This window comes from Triturus cristatus, chromosome 7 (genome assembly GCF_964204655.1).
Source record: "Triturus cristatus chromosome 7, aTriCri1.1, whole genome shotgun sequence".
Taxonomy (NCBI): Eukaryota; Metazoa; Chordata; class Amphibia; order Caudata; family Salamandridae; genus Triturus; species Triturus cristatus.
Genome location: NC_140590.1, coordinates 347,531,602 through 347,547,661, shown reverse-complemented (window position 1 = coordinate 347,547,661; position 16,060 = coordinate 347,531,602). Strand labels below are relative to the sequence as shown.

The window sequence follows — 16,060 nt, the reverse complement described above, 5'->3', positions numbered from 1 at the left end:
CTCATAGAGCAATAATATAATGTAAATCTTGTGTAGTCCATGAATTTGCAGGATTATAGTAGTTATGAATAATTGCAAATGATTTTATCTATTTGTTAGAAATTGTTTGCCTCTAGAATTGCTATTATATTTTTCATGTCTCTGATGAAAAAGAAAACAAAAAATCAAGCTTCCTGTTGTGCTCAAGATTACTGGCACACGAGGGGAGTGACCTTTAGAAGGTGGATAGTTTTGGAGATGTTTTCACAAATCCATACCTATGAAAGTTATGATAGTGAAGACAGAGTGCATTCTAGTCCAATCATTCCTCCACATGTATCTGCTGATCAATAAGGTCATGACTTCCCTTTAAACCTACTTGTTTTAACACTGGAAAAAATGGGGTGCGTTGATCGTGGTACAAGTTTGAAAGTGACTGTATTTTCCAACTCAAGGCAGAGTGTATTGTGAGAAAAAAACAAATTAAACACAGAAGCATGGGCATGAGGCTTAAAGAATTTGCTGCGACTTACTCTTGATGTGCCGCTGGCTTACTGACTTCCCTCCATTGTTCCCTTTCACAACCAGAATTAAATTTACAAACTGCTGCCTCAAACATAGAGACAGACAATGAAAACACCCCAACCTAGTTAGCAGATCTACTCATCATCTCTAGCATTGGCAGAACTATTGAGCACATAAGTAGTCATTTTCTAGTGGCGCAGTACAGATTGAAACATTGTACCTAGAAATCTGAGAACCTTCACCCCACCCTCCATATTAAGTATGCAGGTCAAGGCCCGCCTTTCCAAACAGCACCTATACTATGGTCATAAGGCATACTTCAGATTGAGGGCCTTATTACGAGTTTGGTGGTCCTCCTATTGGCCCACCACTGCTGCACCGAAAGGAAGATTGCAAAGCCCGTCGAGCGGCTGCCCGCCGGATTACAACTATAAGCCATGGCGGGCAACAGTGCTGTGGCGGTCTCATGGCGGTGACTGTATAAGGATCATAGGTGATCCTTATTTGCAGATGCCACTGTGACAGTGCCTGCAGCACATTCCTGCACAGTGTGGCATCCATGCCACAATGTGCAGGAACTGGGTTGTATTTCCAAGGAGGCACAACATGTATCACCCCGCGCATGCACCTCTAGGCCCAAGAGCGGCAGGGGGCCAGTTGCCTCTCTGCCACCATCTTCATGGCGGGCTCACCATCATGAAAGGGGCGGTGGACTAGCAACTAGTAATATGCACGGCAGTGCTGTAGCGGCACTGCCAGCATATTGCTGCCTCCTTCCGCTGCGTGATTGCTGCAGGATCCTGGATCCCGAGCAGACATGCGGTCCTGTGGCTTTCCTGTGGCGGTCCGACAGCCACATTCTGAATACTGTGGGCGGGCACACAGTGGTGGCAGTGGTTGAACCACCACGTGTACGATGGTCCTGTGGACCGCCGTACTCGTAATAAGACCCTAAGTATGCATTTGATTTTAACATTTTCTGAAATTGTCCACTCCTCTCTCCATCTCGCAGTAACTCGATTATGTTATGTTGTTTTTTCATTGGAATGCACCCTCACGTGGAATGCACCCTTGCGCAGGTGTAATGTATGAACAAATAAATACCATTGAATTCCAAGGGTTACAAGACTGCAATTCACAAAAGTCTTTGTAAATTTGGTACTATATTTTTACATGTACCTACAAAAATCTGCGATTTTTCAGAGGCATTATGTCCTTAAGTAGGAATAGAACCCCCTACAAAGGCAGTTAGCATCATGCCAATTGATATGAAGCATGGGGCTTATTTACAAGCCCCTTGCACCACCGGTGCATCACTTTTTATGATGTTCCAGCAGCGCGGAGTGCAGACCCATATCTATGATGCCAAGCAAAGCTACTTCGGATAGCTTTTCATGGCATCGTAAGTATGGTGTAAGCCAAGGCAGTGCAAGTCACTGTGTTGCCTTACAGTGCTTCAGGGGGGCATTCCATGAGCATTGCGTTTGATTTTCGCATGCAACACCCATGGGTTTTGACACATTCCGAGATTTACAAGGATCTGTAAACTTAGGAATGCGTCAAAACTGTACGCTTCCCCTGGGGAGGCGTAACAAGGAGACATATCTTTATTTCTCCTAGTTTCTTCCTCTTTCTATGTGTGCAGCACTCAGAGAAAGAGGAAAAAGCCTCCATGGATTGTTTATTTGCAGGAAGGTGTCCCTTCCTGCATAAAAACAATCCTGGGAACAACACAAACACCATTGCACTATGGTGCAAGGGTGCTTGTGTTGGCTCTAGGCACCAAATTGTACGCTTGCATTGGCTGAAAGGACAGGAATGCCCCATATCTTGTAAATACAGTGCATTCCTGCCCTATCAAATTGGTGTAGGGCAGAGCAGCAAAAAGGCTTGCGGCCCTGCTCTGTGCTAATTCATTGCAAATGAGGTCCCATGTTTTCAGCTTCAAAATGAACATTTTGTGTCTGACTCACAAAGATTCTCCTGTGACTTGATATTGTAGAACTCCAGACTTACTCATGATTTCCAGGAGTACGTTTGGGGTAGGTAAGGAGTCTTCCTGGCTTGCTCCTGGAATTGAAGAGTAAGTTAAGAGTACAACAAGAGTAAGTAACACCTACTCATAGCTAAATTCTTTTCGAATCTGGCTCATATTTACCTCAACACTGGCAGCCAGACATAAGGACACATCTTAAACACTGCATTGGTTATCTCATATGATTAGGGTCTAATTATAAGTTTGGCAGTCTGGGGACCACTGCACCGTCGGTCCGACAGCCAGATTACAACTTGGCCAGTCAGACCGCCATAGCTCCGCTGGCGTTGCGGTCTGAGGGGGGCAATGTACTTAGTGGGGCCCTGCGGCACTGCCAAGCATATTACGACTTTCCTCATCGCCAGTGGTCTCATGGAGGTTCTTACTGCTGGCGGTGAGGAAAGAAAGGGGCCCCTTCAGTGGCCCCTCTTGGCCCTGTGAACTTGGGTGCATGCAAGGGGGCATATGTTGTGCCCACCATCTGCCTGTACCCCATTCCTGCATGGCATTGCATGGACTGCGCAGTCCATGCCATTCAGGAACTTGCACTGGTGATCCCACGGCAATGCTGTTACTGCACCACTGCGGGACCGCCACACCGCCCTCCTGACCACTATTTTACACATAGTCTGGCAGGTGAGCTACAGTGAAGTTTGGTGGTTCAGGAGGGTGATGTGCCATCTGCTCCCGCACTGCCAAAACTCATAATTAGGCCCTTAGTGTTGGCAAACTCCTAAACTTTCAACATTGTATCATTTGCATTGAGCATTTAGCATAAGCAGACACGTTTTGATCACTGCAGCCGCTGTAATTTACGCAGAACGAATCCAGGTACTGCCTGCAGTCTCTTTCCCTATCTGTATATAGGAATATTAGCATTACTTGATGCTGAATGTTGAAGGATCTCAGTTGCCCTTTTACGGAAGAAAATTCTCTTTTTGGCAACATAATTTAAGAAATGTATAAACTGACAGAATATTCCTACAGGAAATGGTGTACAAAGGAGTCTGGCATTGGCAGTAGAATATTTACAGAGAGATGTGGTGAGGAAGAATGACATTATACGTTGACAAAGCATAACATGCATTGCTTATATTTACAACGTAAAGTGTTTTGCCTGTACTCATGTTTTCGTTTTTTAAGTGCCAGTGCTCATATAAGAGAAGGGTGAGCCAATGGCAGCCACTGGATCGCCTATACTCCTGCATCGTTTTAGCTTGCAGTGTAGCACGAGCTTCAGCACTTTTGATGATTTAATTCAGTGGAAGCCTGACTTACATGAGAGAAAGGTGTAACTCAAAAGGGTCCTTTCGATTCAGGTGTTGGTCCCACCTCACTCTTGTGAAACAGTTTATAATATGCTTGCAAATCTGCTTTAATTATTAGCAAAAACCCAATCTTGATGTGGGGTGAACCCAATAATGATTTTGATTGGTTTAAAGAGAAATAAGATTCTTAACCTATTGAGTCGATACATGTGTCATTTGCTGGGGACCAGGGATCTTTTAAACGAGCATTCGTAAGCACCAAGAACCCTGATACTCAATGTCAGTGATAAATGTCAGAAGACTCAATTCAATTCCATCTTCTGACTTTACACATCCAAGAATGGCAGTATGGACACCCCGTATTCTCCATCGGTCCATCAGTTTTCTCAGAAATCATGACCATCACACCGTAGATGGATGCCAACCAGTTCTGTATTGAAACTGTCAACATTAAATTGATGCTAGAACAGCACCTTAAAACAAACCACGAACTACTCTCCAACAATTGTGGCACCCCAACTTCAGCAAAATGTCAAAACCCTTTCTAGTCAAAATGAGACACCAATTTAACTAAGCCACTCAAATCTTCCTTTAGTAGATAACCCCAAGATGGATTGTCCTTAGAGGAGCTTAGTCACCAGAGAACCACATATTTCCTTATAGCAAGACAAGCAGCAAGCTGGAAATTACAAGAGCCTGCCACAGAACAACCTCCTGTTGTCTATCAGAGAGTGGGTATGCACATGGGCACCCTCAGCATGTGCTAAGCATGATAAATGATACTGCTTGTGTAAATCACTAAATAAAGTCAGCAAAGAATGGCAGCAAGACTAGATCAGAGAGGTCTAACATTGGGTCATCCTAGCTGTTGGCTCAATATATATTATTTCAAGCATGCAACATGCTCCTGAATGCTTTCAGCTCTTGCAAAGAGCGCAAATGAGACATAGCCTACAACGCCGCTTTTCTGCTCCGTTTCCCTCAGTTACGCAACACCATTCTTCTCTGCTCCAAGTAGGGCTTTGAAGGATTCCAAAGTACCTTCCGCCTGACTTCTCCTCAATTCTATCTCTGATGCTACCAACCCCTTCCCTACACGTGCCCGTTGCAAGTCGTAGGAATCTCCCTCAGATAGGCTAGGCTAAACCCCTCAGATTTTACCTGACAAAAATGTGCCTAGATATAAACATCGAGAACCGGCATAATTGATTGTGAAAATGCCTTCCTTACTGAGTTTCCATGTCATTTACCCATCTCTTAGTAGCGCTTTTTACTCGGAAACTTGACTTGAATTACATGCATCAACCCAGTCCTGGAAAATCTAAACTGGCTCTATATAGAAGCTCGCCCCATGTATAAAAGAGAGTGTTGAACCAACCAAACTCCTCTGTTTATCTCGTTGGAAAGTTAACCACTTCTGTGGAAGCTGCAAGCGCAGCAGAAAATTGGGCCTCAGCACCAATCTGACTAGAGCTTAACCAGCTGCTTCTTGCCCACCTTTTGGCACCTTTGGGATCTTGAGAGAATCTTCAGATTTGAACCCCTGCTCCAAATGGATCCTTTATTTGGTCTAGCAGGAATAGGTTGAATCTGGGCCTTTTAAAGATCTTGAAGTTTCTTTTCAAGCTGCCGGCCTTGATTGCTCTTCCACTTCCCTCCGTCTTCATTGTGTACATTTGTTCAGCAGTAGGCAGCATCCATGCTGTTTTAATCATATTAATAATAACTCAAGAAACTGGTGCATGACTACTGCTCTCGTCACAAGTTCCCATTTCTGCTCTTTTGGCATCTTTTTTGCTCCTTTAATAGCATCTTGCCTGGCACATGTTGCCTTATGGATTACTGGGCCATCTATGATTAGCCCCTTTAACGTGTCTATCTCTCACATACTCTCACCCATCACACCACCAGGTGCTGTGTCCCATAACCTGATAACCGCATCTCAGTGGTCATCACATATGACATGAAAGCAGGACCAGTAAGTGATTGTATGCTGACTATTACATGATGAGGATCAAGTCCTCTTCAAGCTGAGTTGCAATATTTTTAAATAACTGATGAGTGGGCTTTTAATAAATCACAGACTCCCCTTGATTTATTCTTCAGACTCCAACGTGTTTCTGTACTCTGCAGATAGCACTACTTTTCAATTTTCAGCCCTGGCAAAATATTATAGCATAGCGTTTGATTATATTTTTTTTCTCCATGTCAATGAAAACATATACACGGAACTATTCCAACAAGGTTTTTAGGTCTCGCCTGAGCCAGCGCTTTAGCGCTGCTCTGGCGAGAGCTATAGAAAACGGGGATTTGGAAGTGCAAACGAGTGCTTTTCAGGCCCCCAACTACAGTGCATGTGTGCCGGGCGCGCGCACCATTTGGCAGCCTGCGTGTACATTTCGCGGGCGCTTTGATGTTCTCAGTGAGCCGCGCGGCCACTGCGAACATCAAAGCGCCCGCGAAAGTGCTCACCATTTGCCACCCCCTCCCTTATCGGGCTCTAATCTTCTACAGCACGGACATCGCCGAGGGGCATCAGGGTGCGTGTGTAATTTTTAAAAAATATTTGTTGCAAGTGAAAATAGTACGAAAGCAGCATTTCCCTTCTGTTGCTGATTCTTTTTAATTTTGGCTTTCCCTCTTTCCGCTTCACGTTAGGTGCCCTCCTCCCACCCTCCAAGCACAAACGCAGGGTTCTCAGCACACGTTTATTTATGAATTGTTATATAGTTGACATATTTACTTCTCTCTCAGGATGAATTCGAATGCACAGATCCTTTCTAGACTGTGTTCTGAAAGCATATACATTTAAATTGAACTAAGAGGAATACATACATGATATTGAAGATGTATGCATACAAAAATTACAGAAACTTTGTAGGAATTAAAGTCCCAGTCTAAAAGAGTATTCTGCTGTACTCATTATTGGCCCTGCACTGTCTTCATTAACTGCAATCTCCAGCCTAAGCAGGAGCAGACTGCCTGAAGCATTCGACTGAGCATCTGCCGTAACTTAATTGCTAGTGGGTAGGTGCACTATAACCAGCAAAACATCCTTCTCGCACAATGAGCCCTTTGTCATCGACGACGCTCTCAATCATTAACCTCTTTCACCGCCAACCTCATTCAAAACTTTTGTTTAGAGCAGTTCACTGTTCGTTCTAAATACAATCAAAGACATGATTAGCCCCATTTACTGCACTGCACCCAGGCAAAATCTGTAGCCATGTAGAGCTTCATCTTAAAAAAGTCTTGGCAAAGCTAATACGTCTCGCCTACGAGAGATATTGGCTTTGACAATATTTAGTAGTAGTCATGCTGTACAACAGCACGGATGCTTTGTAGTGTGGCAAGAACTTATTTTAAAAACGTGCTACGGCACCGCTAGGTGCTAATGATTTCCTTTTTTAACCAATGCGGGATGCATCATAGACCTTTTTTATTATCATTTTTTAGCAATGCTGCCCCGCAGCCATACTGCTATACAGCATGGCTACAAATCGGCAATACCCAAAGTGTGCAACATGAACAAAAGGCAACGTGAATAGTCTGAAATGCAAGACCTATTTGGCTTAGCCAATGCTTGCTAAATCGTCACAATCCCTCCGTGATTCTGAGGAAATCCGTTAATTTCCCCATGCGTGGAAAAAAATGATATTTGGCAAAATATCACAAAGAAAGCAATTATGCCCAGGTCTATGTCTTAGGGAAAAGACATTTTAAAGTACATAACATTTGTTGTCACAATAAAAGCAGATAACATCCGTTGTCAAAATAAACACCCATTTCATAGGCAACAAGCATTTGCAATGCAATAGGTCTCGCAGTTACACGAGTTAAAACTATTGGCATTGTAAATGACAATGCCAATAGGCATTGTTATTTGCAATGTCAATAGCTCAAACTGGCGTAAATGCGAGACCTAATGCATTGCAAATGCTTGTTTCATGTGCCACCTACGTTCCTTTAGTGAGCCCCCAAACTCTCATGTTGCTTTCTGCAATAAGTTTTGGCTCCCTTTTTTAAGATTTGTTTTTTCTGCTAGCCTTTTTAGGGCCAGTTACATGATTCTTACCTACCCATAGAGCAGTTCTATTCACAGGATCCCACTCAGTTGCCATTGCGGTTAACTAGCTTGACAATTGATTAATCTATTTCTGCATTTGGAGACCTGTTAGTACCTGATGTGTTAGCCATTAATTGAGCTTAATGAAATAGGTACTACTACAGATGTTCACCTAAGCTTCTCCTACTCACCTGTGCCTTCAACTACACCGACTTGTGAATACAGGAGAATATTTCCTCCTGGCATTTCGTTTAATTTTCACTACACACAGACACATGTGCATCACGCTGCTTTACAATACAATATACGATTACAGTGTCTCAATCTTGCAAACATATTTTACTTTTCTCATGTGTACCATTGTTGTTCCTCTTCTCATCTTCTCATTGTCTTCTGTATAGGCGGTCTTCTTTTTCAGCCTTGAAAAAGTCCTTAGCTCACTTGCCATTATAGGGTGAAACACATGTTGGCTGAACTTCTACAACCTCAAAAAACGTGTTTTTATGCATCTGTGCAACCTTGACAAACTAACATCAATTTATTTGCAGGCAAAATGGAGATCAAATAATAAATACATATACAAAATTGGGCATAAAACAATGGGGTCTTCCATTATTATTAATTAGATATGAACTTCTTGAGGAACTATATTAACTATCAGTTTGTAATGTTTGTTATGTTTTGCCTTTCACCTGTCCAGGAGCTTAATTATTCTGTCACATAATGTTTCAGGTGATTGTACTACATGAAGAATATTGACATACAAGAATATCGAGGCCAGAACATCATCGGACAAAATATGAAAAGGTAAGTGCTATAGGGAAGTATGGATTTGCTATTCCTACCTCCACATCAATGTACCTCGAAGTTATTTGTAGCGTGTAGGTACATATATGTGGAGTTAGATTTTAAAAATCTAGACTGACTTACCTGTCAATATTTTTTTCGATATTCTGTCCTCGATATTAAGGACCTTCTTACTAGTACAGAGGCCCTCCAGACCGCCGTACTCGCGGTGGCGGTCCAACTACCGTCACCACTGCAGGTCCACCCGCATTATTCTGAGTGTGGCGGTCGGACCGAGGATCCTGCTGTGCCGGCGGTCTGCAACCAGCCTGAATATGCTGGTGGCTGCCGATGCTGGCACCCCAGAGCATATTACGACCTAAATATCCACCGCCCTTTTCATGTGGGTGTGCACACCATCAAAACGGTGGCAGACATGAAGTAAAGGGGGCCTAATAGGGCCCCCTGCCAGATATGGGCCAAGGTGTGCATGTGGGGGTGCACATGTTGTGCTCCCCTGGAATTGCACCCCCATTCTGTATGGTGTGACATACATGCCAAACTGTGCAGGAACGTGCTGCAGACTCGCTGTTATTGCAGCGGTCATCTTTAAGGCTCTCCTATGAGCCTTATACAGCTGCCGCTGTGAGACCACCGCAGCACCACCCACCTGTCCTGGATTACACTCATAATCCATCGGGTGGGTGCACAACGGGCTTGGAGTTCTTCCTTGTGGCACGGCACTCGATGGCCGACAGGAGGACCACCAAACTCATTATACGGCCCTTAGTACCTCTATTTTCTGACTTTGATATTTAGTATGCACACCTTTCAGGCCATTCTGCTAGGAGTGTTTTTTTGAGGCACGTATATTCTTTCTCTGATTTTTTTTTTACAACTTTATATGTATTAGGAAACAACTTTAATCTATTAAGGTGAAACATTTCAAAAGGCATTTGACTTTCTGATAGCCTACTCTCAAATAATATAGTATACGATAGTAAATGTGCATATAAATACAAAAACATGAGAATCATGGGTGTAAATTGTAAAGCGCAATCCCAGGTTTAAACAATCACACACTTAACAAACCAAAAACAGAACATTACTGAAGCATCTGAAGTACAAGAAGAGTTGGAGAGGATCAGTTTTGTTGTATAGATCAAAAAATCAAGAGTATGACATTTATATAATCAAATGGCTTCGTAAAACGATAAACTTGTGCTCAGATTACAGAGGTCAGCTCTATCCTGCCACAGTTTTGTGGGACAATATCTAATTATGCAGAGTATCTTTGCTAATATCCTTGCATTGACAGTTGCCTTGCTACTATTTTATGAGGACAGTATTTTCAGGCAGTCGAACTCCTATTCCTACAATGGAACCAATGCCTATGCAGGCACCACTATAGGGATTAGGATGTGACTTTTCATGGTGGTCCCACCCCCATGGAAAGGCAGACAGAAACGGACTTGGTGGCCCCAAGCAGGACTCCCGTCCCCTGTGGACCAGTGCTAATTGGCATGGGTGACACATGTAGTGCCCCCCACACATCCATGCACCGTGTGCCAGGCTCCACATGGTGCCAGGCACACAGTGCATGAGTATTTACAAAGTGCCTTTTCTACTGCCGCTTGTGCTGTGGCCCTTTTCCTGGGTCGCAGCACAAGCCGCAGTAGAAAAAGGCACTTTCCGCCCGACAGCACCCCAGCGTAATTGAAATTCTGCCACGGCCTAGAAGAGAAGCCATTGCATGGGAAAAATAAGATGATTTAATTGTAACAACCGAGAAAAGAAACAGTTGCCCCTTTGTGTAATGTAAATGTAAATGTATGGATACTTGTATAGCGCACAACTACCCGGAGGTCTCTCGGCGCTTGTACGAATACCGCTGTGGAACCCATCCTGGCTTTTCCCTGTGAGGCGTCCACTCCTGGGCACCCCCAAGGTGAAGGCCAGGCATCCTTAGCGTTGTGGGGGCCTTTATTTGAAGCATCTCAGAATTGTCGGTTTGGCTGACGTTTTGCTGCAAGTATTCTGAGATATGTGGTTTTACCACATGTTCTATGACACCCAGGTTTTCCAAAGATACATTTCACCTGGCAAAGTGTGTCTGGGTAAAACTGGCTGAAATATAGGAAAACATAGGGTATCAGTAGTGAAAATGAGATTTCTGTGCCACTTTCAGTTTCCATATTGTGCATGTTGTCATAATACTTCAATTCCGCACCTGCACCTAGAAATTGCCCCAGCCATGAAATCAGAATTTCTGGGTTTCGTATTACCTCACTGGTAGCACCACAGAGGCTGAAATGAAGGCCTTATGTGCCAACCTATTTGCTAATCTAATCTGAAATTTAATTTTGGAAACATGGGCAAAAATCAGGAAAGTTACACGTCATGTTAGTCTCTGATAAGCACATAGTGATATTGTAAATCACATGCCTACTGGTACATTCTTGCAATGCGTAGGCATGTGCATGACACATATGTATTTTTACTAGTATACTATAGTTTGCTCCAAAACTTTGATACGTCAATCACTTGAGGAAGCTGGGTTGGTGGCTAAGGGCACGGGAGGAATGTATTTGATTTGAAAGAAAATAGTCGAGTGCTTAGAATGTTTTCTAAGCACATTTAAGTATAAGGCATAGAGTGAAGGGCCTAGTTACGAGGTGATGGGAGATACAAAAAGGGAAGGCTAAACGGAATGTACCATTCGCCTAAAACTGGGGCCTTAAGTCAACAATGCGTCATCTGACATGCAGCTCCTTTAGCTCTACAATTCATCAAACGTAATATAAAAATGCTTCACCTAAACTACATAAAGTTAGTCTAAAACAATGACACAAAGAGCGGTACCAACATCCGCGTAGAAGTCCAACAATGGCATAGCTTAATTAAGTCAGTCATCAGAGATTTAAACAGCTGTTCCAACAGTTTCCAGTATTAGTCCAAAATGGTTAGTATTAGTCTAAGTTATAGCCTAAATGCTCAGCGATAACCCTAGTGTGTTACATATTCATATTCAATGTGTGTGACCACAAACAAGTGTATCATGCAGACAGCAATAAACCAAAACCTTCCAAAATCATTGAAACATTTCCTGACATTAGTCCTAAAAAGGACTAACAAAAACCCCAGATCTCAGAATTCATATAAAAATATATTATCAGGATGAACAGTCGCTTACCACCTTTTCCCTATTCCACACCAAAGAAGGTGATTTGTCTATATTGAAATTCAGTATGATCATGTGAGAACAAACTTTTTATCCCATCCAGTGTGTGCTTGAGATGTAAGATGAAGCCTTCTCATGCTCTGGTTTCATGAGGGGTCCCTGTATTTATCCTACAGAGCCAAAGCCTTCTGACGCATCTCTGTATTTAGTATTGGTTGTCATAGTTCCACCACAGCGGAAGAAGAGCTTGTTAGCTTGCAAATCATGTGTCCTCGAAAGGCAGTTTTCATCTGTCTGGCTGTAGGGACTGAATGCACATATAGCCCCAAGCAGCCATCTCCAGCAGCAACGAGGTCTCCCATGCTTAGACGAAAAGTCACTAAGATGTACTGTAGGAGCATGAGTGTTGCTTGTAATCTGCACACCTGTCCAGCTCCCAGAAGCCAGCCTTTGGGCACAATTCATTATCATGCAAACAAACTCAACATGCCATGTGGGGCGTCCACAAAAGGGATCCGAATCCCTAAGGTGTTTTCCCTACCAAGCTATGGCAAAGGTGCGGTGGAGATACTCTCAACTAACTGTCTGCAGTGCTGGGAAGCTGCCTGAGTGAAGGACATGAAGCCAGCAATGCAGTCCACCACACCTGCCCACTTCAACCCAATGGCCAAGGATGCTTTCTGATGGAAATAGCGAGTTCCAGAGGAGAAATGTATCCGCCACCCAAGGGAGACTTTCCAGCCATCCAGAATTACAGATGAATCAGTGATGAGCAGCACTCGGTCATGGCAGGCTTATTCTCCCTGAACTGACATCCTATTTACCCACTACAGCCCAAATGGAAAAGATGAACCCCAAGTTCCCTAGTATTCGACCCTTTGTGGTCCTTTTGGCTGCTCCAGCGTCCTGTGCTCCGCAAACTTTTATGTCCTCTGAAAAAAAGCCTCCATGTGTAAGACCCAACCAGCACTGGGATGTGTCAGATACAACTTGTGCATTCCAAACCATTAGGGCTTGATGTTTCAAGTGTATGTGTTATCAACCTTCCAGAGAACTACTGGGAACCATTGGCCCCCAACACACCAGAGGAATGAGACTGACACCAGCATGTCATTGGAGAGATGTCCACGGTGGCCAAATACATCCAAAACTCAAACAATTCAAAGCAATCCTACAAAACCCTTTCTAGCTGGTTTAAAGAAATTAGCTGGCCAGCCTTGGGGCTGTAAGCGACAGCGCTGTGTACAGAGAATATGCCCTTCTGCTCGCTTGAAATCAGCGAACAGAAATAATCCATGGTCCACTGTAAATGCCATATTTCCTCCACCATCTATGGGTTTTCCATGTAAAGGACCTGTTGGATATTATTTCCAGAGTTCAATGGCATGGCAGGAGTCTATGCACACTGAACTTCCCTGAACTGCCAAGACATCACACTATTGCTCTAGACAATGTTAACACCCCTTGCTACTGTATCCTTTCACTGTGTGGACTGGACGTAAGCCATAGCAAAACCAAAGACTTGAGCCCTTTTTTCTGAAAACAGTTCCATAGATTAATGAGAACTGTTTTGACTGATTATGATAGGAAACCAATGGAGCACTTTGGGGTCATAACTCTGCGTCAGCCAGGGTCCAGACTTTAGAGATTCAAACATGCATTCTGTAGCGGATCCTCCCTACTCCAACAAGTACCATCGGCCCAAAGGCCCAGGGAAAAGGGTCTAGCACCACTCAACCTCTGCTTCAACACACTATGACAATAAACCCAAAAATTCCAACATTGCTCTGCAAATTTTTTATCTTAGCTTAACAATCTTTCAACTTTATTTAAAATAACTGCAAATTACTACCACAAAATGTCCTAACATTTAAAAAAAATAATGCTGCATGAATCCGTTATGTTATCAGTATTGTCATAGTACGCTAACCACCTGTGAGGGTATCCAGGTGCTCTGTGGCAGCTGTATGAGGCCAGCCCTGGGAGGCTTACACGAAAAGCCATGATTGCAGCCTCTGGTGAAAGTCAAGAAGAGAGGAGGAGGCTCTGATGTGCTGTAGGAGGTATTTAGGAGCCAAGTGCGAGAAGGCGCAGCCCCTGCTCTTCATTTGTGTATGTGGGGGTAGTGGGGTGTGCTAGCGAGAGACTGGCAGAGCCGTGGTGTCTGAAAGGTTGGAATCTGAAAATGTAGTAACATCAGGGGCGAAGCTTCTGGGGGGTTGGTGTGTTTGGGCTTTTACATCCACCCTAATAAATTTATTTTCTGGTAATTTATTGAGAACAGGTGCTTTCAGTCGGGTTAGGGGAGGTGTCTGTCAGATTTCACCAGGACTTTTTACATACACACAGACAAAATCAAATACACACTCTCTCCCTCTGTTTTTAAAGTCCTCAAACATGTTGGTTATTTTTCAAAATATTGTGATTTCTCTCATATAGCACCTCTACCAATCTGTATTTCTCTCCCTCCTTTATACTGTCCTTTAAGACCCTCTCATGCACCCTGCTTGGGGTATAATATATTTTAACGGTATATAGTTGGGAAATCTGAAGCTCACCCTCCCCCCATCTTACTGACGAAGCTACTCCCCTGAGTAACAAAACCTACAAAAATATTTGACTTCAGCTTCTAAAATGTCCCTTATTACCTCCCAATCATGCTCATGCCTGACATGTTCTTACACAAAAATGCTGCAAGTAATAAATGCACCAACATTACATTTATAACGCATCTTTAACCCCAATATACCCCAATGTTAGATGTCAAATGACCTTCAGATGTTATTTGAGGTAGTTGTTGCTCTGCTTTGCACTTCTATGCAGGAGCTGCTCCTTCATTCAGACTCTGAGCTGCTCTTTTATTCCTAGAGTGCGACAACCCCGCAATGTACACTCTTAGCCACATTATTTACACACGGAATATACAAGGTGTGGCCAATTCACAAGAATAGCTGTATATTCTGGCAAGTTTTAAGTGTGCCTCTGTATGACTGTGTTTTATAAACAAATGGCTGATGCAGACACAGTTATGATTTATCCCTGCATACATTATGCATACCATAAAGTAGGAATGCAAAGTCAAGGTGTCCTATTAAAAAAATCGGTTTTCGCACATGGTTCAAGGAAAAATACTGGGGGGCAGATTTACAATAAGTGGCGCATCCCTGCATATCAGCAGGGATGGGCCAGTTATTTTGCGTGACGGCTAAAACCCCTTGCGCCACGATGGATGTGCCGCATTTCCCATGCGGCGCACCGTGGCGCAAGGATAGAGAGATGCGTGACGCATCTGACGGCGTAAAGGTGACGCAGTGCTGGAGTTGTGTCGCAAGCGCGACGCAACTCCAGCACTGCTCAGGGGCGCCCTATGCTTGCTGTGCTGCGTCACTCCTTACAGCTGCTGCAAGCAGGCGTAAGATTTTGACGCAGCGGGGACGTAAAAGTGACTCAGTGAAATCTGCGTCATTTTTACAGGGCTTCCTTGCGACGGAACGCCCACCCTGTGTACATTATACCTGACGCAGGTATAATGTAGCGCAGGGCTTTACAACGTGACGCATCTCACTAGATGCGTCACGTTGTAAACCTGTGGCATGGTGGTGCATTGTTTACGCCACCGCTGCGTCACAAAAGTCACGCAACAGCGGCATAAAAGTGTTGCATGGGGCTTGTAAATCTGCCCCTGAGTTTTTTTAATATTATCAAGGTTTCCAGAAGTGATCCTCACAATCAGCTTTTGCAAAGTTTAGCAATTCTTCTGTGAAACAAATAGCAGAGTAAGCAAATTTGCAAACGTACATTTGGTTCTGTGCTATCCAATTAAGTGCAAACACACTTGTTTGCTTTTTTTTCCTAATGGGAAAAGTAAACTCCGTCGTTTATAGCCCCATCAATTTTGGGCTATTCTCTTTCTATTTCCACTTTGAAAAGAAGCTTTACTCCTGCTCCTGGCAGGAATAACCATTCACTCTCTGCTGCTGTAGAATGCTTACTCCAGAACATTGTTACATCATACTGACATTATATTGTATATGAGTAAATGAATTTGCAAGTGTAAATTCAGATTTTGTGAATTACCATGTATATATCAAGCCAGTTGCATTTAGAGGCTGAGTTTACACACGTAGGTGGTTGTCGTGTGCGTCATACCCGTGGTGTTTGTGTATATTTACATCTCATTCCCGATGTCCAAGTCCTGTGTAAGCGGATGCAACGCACAT

The 16,060-nt window shown here is 43.6% G+C and overlaps 1 protein-coding gene across 1 annotated transcript in view; it reads right to left on the bottom strand.

The window, feature by feature from the left end:
• CACNG7 (calcium voltage-gated channel auxiliary subunit gamma 7) overlaps positions 1 to 16,060 on the bottom strand; it is a 185,734-nt gene that overhangs the window by 71,564 nt on the left and 98,110 nt on the right. The window lies entirely within an intron of this gene.